This window comes from Clupea harengus, chromosome 19 (assembly GCF_900700415.2).
Source record: "Clupea harengus chromosome 19, Ch_v2.0.2, whole genome shotgun sequence".
NCBI classification, from domain to species: Eukaryota; Metazoa; Chordata; class Actinopteri; order Clupeiformes; family Clupeidae; genus Clupea; species Clupea harengus.
In genome coordinates this window covers 12,510,335-12,516,427 of record NC_045170.1, presented here as the reverse complement: position 1 = coordinate 12,516,427, position 6,093 = coordinate 12,510,335, and positions in this window count along the sequence as shown.

Here is a 6,093-nt window from a genome sequence, read left to right as displayed (position 1 = left end):
TTTGCAAGTTGAAGAGAGTACATCTTCCTTATCATGCTGTGTAAACGAAGGAGAACATGGCAGCACATCTATGATCATCCCAGTTTGGCTCTCTTCCCCCAATACAGAGTCTGAAATCTTGGTGTATGCCTTATTAGATACGCAGAGCAGTCACACGTTTGTTGACCAGGAAATGTGTGAGAAGCTGCATGCAGAAACGGAGCCTGTAAAATTAAGGCTTTCCACCATGATGGGAAAAGATGCAATTGTGACAAGCCAAAGAGTGAGTGGACTCAAGGTCAGAGGGCTTTCCTCCAAGGACTTAATTTGCTTGCCTCCTGCTTATTCAAGGGACTTCATCCCTCTCGAAGGTGCCCACATTCCCATCTGTGATACTGCTAGAAAGTGGACACATCTTGCAGCCGTAGCTGATGAAATGCCCAAGATGATGGATTGTGGGGTGGGACTTGTAATTGGTTATGATTGCTCCAGAGCACTGGTACCTAGACAAGTTATTGCTGGTGGTGACTACGAGCCTTATGCCATCAAGACTGACCTTGGCTGGAGCATCGTAGGGAGTGCGTCCCAGTGCCTTAACTCCAAGGATGTCACCAGTCTATGCCACCGTATATCTGCCAGGGAAAGAGAAGTATTTTCTGACCAAGGAACAGTAGAGCAGTTGGTGGGAGATCCTGAGGTCAAGGTGGTCCAGGTGTTGACAACTGAAGCCATGGCACAAGTAGATTCCAAAGGCAACTATCGCGGTTCTCAAAGGGGAACATGGCTGGGAACGTGATTTCCCGGATCCAACGGCTGGCAATGAGGATTAAGACGCCAGGGCCAATAAGGATGGAAGAAAGAACATCTCGCCAAAATCTCTCTCGGGCAACGATGGCCTACTGCGAATGTACAGCCAGGTGACATTGTGATTTGTAAAGAATGAAGGCCACCAAAATGAATGGAAGTTGGCCAGAGTTCGGGAAGTCTACAAGGATGATGATGGACTGGTGCGCAAGACTAGAATACAGATTGGAGATCGAAGGTTAGGAAAAAGGGCTGAACACCTCTCTAAACCCCCAGTCATTGAACGCCTTATTCAAAAGTTGGTTCTTGTAGCTAATAGCTAAAATTCAGTCATTTCTCAAATTGAATTGATAATTTTACGTCCATGAAGTCAGACATTGACCCTTTGTTATTGATATTACAACTGTGTGGTAATGTGCAATATCCCCTTTTTTAATGAGTGTATTAAAAATGGATCATGAATTGTGATTTTAGTGAATATGATTGCTCAGATTTCAAGTGCTGTAGGTTTCCATCAGGATGCCTTGAAATTACCATTGATATGATTGATGTGTTCGGACTATTATCAAGGTAATTTGGTGGGAGTGTAGCTGACCCTGATGGATCAGCTGCCAAGATATGGCCGTAGGTGATGGACATTTAAATTGCATAGATTAATTAATCATTTTTATTTATGAGTTTGTGATCTCATTTGTTGGTGTGCAAAGTTGGGTGGATTTAATGAATTTGTGCGTTAGTCTGGTGACCCTTTGTGTCACGTGACCTTACCTGGTTATATGACCTGGAAGGGCTCTGGCACATCGGACTCGAAAGACTGAGAGAACACGCACTAATTATGTTCCCAATCAATCTACTGCTGGTTTACAGGCGAACACGGTAATGCGTTTACATATCTGTACTATGTTTTTAAATGGAATATGTATATTTGTTTGTGATTGCTATGTGTACAATTTGGGTTTGTTTGGTTTGTTGATTGTTTGTTCGTTTGTTTGTTTGTCTGTCTAGTTTTCACGGTGTTCCCGACAATAAATAAGAAAGAGTTGGACATCAGTATGAAGCGTGGAGTCATGTTTATGAGTTAAAACCAGGGGGTAGTTACAACTACTACCAGCGGAAGTGGGTACCTGTCCTGGAGAATGTGAGGATGTCCGTATGCATAAGTGTTTCTGTAACAAGCCGCCATAGGAGGCTTCACTGTTCATGTGTGTTTTAGAAAGTGTACCTTTCAGATTAAGAAAGTAGTAAGTAGTATAGTTACTCCTCCGTCATTATCTTTGTGCACTCTTATGTGTTTTTATGCACCGCTTCTTCAGCATAAGGGCTTGTTTCGAATTACTTCTACATACCAAACTTTAATTCTGTGACATAGCCTAGAAACATGAGTGTTTTCTGTCTATCAGCTGCCATGCCTGACAGCCTGCAGTGCCTGGCTTAGACAACCCATCATCGATGATCGCATCTGCAAGAATGCCTACCCCCACCCGATGACTGAGAACATGCTCTGCTCTGGCTTCATGCATGGAGGAGCCAGCAGCTGCCAGGTCAGAGCCATGTCATAAACACCCATGCCCCCTGGGATTATGACATCATAATCATAGATAACCCCAAGCATGACATCATAACTAGAGAGCTGCCCTCTAATCATGATGTCAAAATAATAAATTACTGCTGAAAGCTTATCATAATCACAGATCTCTTATGGAATCATGATATCATAGTCATTGATGACCCTTACTCAGGTCATCCCTGGATTTATGACATTATAACCACAGATCATCCCTGGAGTCCTCATATCATAATTCATGAATCACACACTGTGGAATCATGGCATAACTATAATGTATTGCTACTAGAATATTGAATGCCTTGAAACATAAACTTATTAAAATGATATTGTCACCATCTATATGATAATGATTGTCATACATCTGGGATCATGCAACTACTATCATACCTTGTCCTGAGCATGTCATTATCACTTTAAAGCTAGGCTGTCTCTGTGATGTGCAACATTACCGTTCCCATTTTCTCCTGCATTTTCACATAATCAAGACTGTACAAGTACGGAGAATAAGCTGACAGAAAATGAAAAGCAAAATCTATATTGAGATAAGAACATAAAGCCTGCTGAAGCAGGAGAATGACTTATTTGTGTGTATGTACGTGTGTCTGTCTGTGTTGCGTGTGCGTCTGCATGTTCCATACAGGCCAGCTGCAGGGTGTGGTCTCCTGGAGCTATGAGTGTGCTATGATGGACCACCCCAGTGTCTACGCCCACGTGTGCCGTTACAACAGCTGGATCCAGGGTGTCATGAACAGCAACTAAAAACCCATACACACCTCTGTTCCAATAAGACAATGCTGTCTAATGAACTCTATGGCCAATAAGGACATTTGGGACTGAAATATGGCTCTCACAGAGACCTCATTTAATGCACACACACATACATGAACAAACCATCAGAAATGCTGTGACGTCATCACATTCAAGTCTTAGCTGGTAGCACAATCTTCATGACAAGATTTTGAGATATTATTGCCTACTGGTGTTTTTGCAGGTAATAAATTAGTATTGCTTCATTCTCTATACTTAAAACCATAGCACTTCCTGACAAGGACGTCACATTAGTTTGTAGGCATTAGAGGAGAGTAGGCAATGAACTGAACTCTTCCTCCGTGAGAAGGAAACTCACTGGCTGTGATATTTTCCATGATTAACTAGTTCCTCTTCATGCAAATGCAAAATTCTGCACCAGTTGCTTGACACATGCACATCTGAATTCAGGAGGTAGAGAGGGCTAGTTCCATGCTCCTTCCCCTTTTGGAGATATCACTGTTTTTTGCTTGCAGCTGCAACCTGTGGTCATACAGGCACAGGAATCCAATCTTAGCACATATATACCTTTTTTCCTAATAAGGCACACTCAAATGATACTGAAAAACTGCATACATTGAATTACAACGACAAAAGCCAGAACAATATGCCTGAAAAACCAACACAGTTTAACTACTTATTTGACTATTATGTGATTTAATTGGGGTCCTTCTCCACCATCCTGAGGCCCCTCCAGTGCTTGCGGGACTTTGCGTGCCACGTTCCTTGAGCCCACACTGAAATGGGACGGGCACACACCGTTCCTGTGCCGACCTCCATAGATTTTTATCATGGCACCCACTCCGCCACCCCCTCGCGGGTAGAGATGGCGTGCTGTGGACGCTATGGATCAGGCAGCGGTATGGCGATGCCGTTGGCAACACACGTGGCCCAGGCCATGACAGGTACAGTGTTTTGAGGCAAGCTTTACAGGGTTCATCATTTGGCAACGCCTTGGTGAATCTAGTGATTTGGCTGGTTAATCCTCAAGTAAGGTCAGATGAATTGAGCTGCTATAATATCTACTACGGAAAAGACTGCAGGCTCAGACCATTAGTTGTGTTACAAACTGCAGCTATCCCTCCCTTGAAGCTCCGTAGGTTGGTTGAATGATCATCTGGGATAATAAAGGTTCTCTCTCTTACCTGCTCTAGTGTTGAACCAGTTTTCATCACTGGGTGCCAACTTCTTGTGTTTGGCCAGCTTCACTGTGTCTACCTATTCTGGTACTTCGAGGTTGGTAAACATCTTAACTGCATTTCCTCGACAGTGACTCAATGTTGATAGTACAATTTGATCGATAATTTGATCCTAATTATGTGCTATAATGAATCTATGCATCAATTCAACGTAACCATTGACACCTGAATTAACACGTGATGGATGACGCAAAGTTCCTCACATCGAGGGAGCACACAGCTTTGCAACACAAGTAGTCCACGTCCTACTTTTTTGAGGAAGGCAGAAAGTGCCCGCACAAAGTCCTGCTGGTTGACGTCTTTCACTGTAACATCCGGCATCTTCAGGAAATATGTAAATTTAAAAACGCTCTAATTGCAAATTCCATAGGGAATTAGTAACTTTAAATAAGTTTAAAATAAAAAATTATTTGACCTCACTCAGCCTCCCGCAGTGCCAGTGATGCTGAAATACCCTGAAGAAGCGAGTTGGCGAGACTACTACAGCAGGCGACTGCAGTAACTCGACTGGCCCTGAATAACTAAATAATAAATAATATATAAGTGTACAACTCACTGTTATCCTTAATTTAGTCACATAATGAAAGCTAGGAAAGCTGTACATGACGTGGCCCAGAGCAGGTAAATAAAAGGCACATAAAATGTATCATAAAATCCATGCATACGCCCATACTGATCCATTTTTAGCCTAGTTATATCCTCACTAATTAGATAAACCCATGAGACTTTTCCTAGGCCTACTATTTATTTTTTACAGTACACAATACAGCCTATTTATTTTCATGTATGCCTGGTGTGGCATCACGATGGGCCAGCTAGCAGAGGGGTGTGGTGTTCCTGTTTTGCCATTTGCACTACATCTCCCAGAATGCAGCAAGACCCAACCAGGTGTAGGTGCTTAAGGTACCTAACTGAAGGAGCATTTAAGACAGGTGGCCCCTGTTGTGGGGGAGAGAGCCACGAGAGAGAACCTGACGTGCGTGTGAAGCGCTTGCTAAGCCGCAACCGGAAGGGAGAAGGATAGCCCCAAGCCGGAAAGGACCTGGACAGACGAACTGAGAACCGACAAGGAAAGGAACCTGAAGTTTATGTTTATTGTACAACCCTGAAGGAAGAGGGACAAGGAACATTTTGTGGTCGACTTTTGAGTTGGGTGTGAAGAACCTCCCTTTGTTTGAAGAGAACCCTTGGTTGTACCTGTTTGTGTTTGAGTCTGACTTTTGTGTTTGTGGGAAGAGATACCCCAGTTGTACCTGTTTGTGTTGAGTTTTCTTTTAACCTCCCCCACCGACTGATTCCTCAGTTTACTGCACTGCCCACCCTGCAACCTGTTACACTAGTTAGTCAGCAACTCGGGTTCTGTTACACAAAATTCTTAGCCAGTTGTCTTGTGGTGGTTAAAATGTATTTCATAATATTTTATTTCCATGTAGGGTCGTCGTCAGATGTTTTCAGTTTTATACGGGCCAGAGGGGGGGTGAATAATTTGTTCACGGGGCAGCGGAACAGCACTATGGAGGGGTGGACACAGGCGATTGTGCCTGACCCTTGCCTGCGCAGTGATCCCTGCTCATTAATAATTTAAGGATGTAGTTAATGTCCTCCCCTTGATAACGTCAGTGGTCTCTTCTGGGTCAGTATTAGACTTCGGTGTTTTGAGTAGGAAGGGGTTGGTTTTGAATGTCCCCTCTCATATCAGGCCTGCACAGGTGGAAAGCAATAGCCTACTGGTTAACT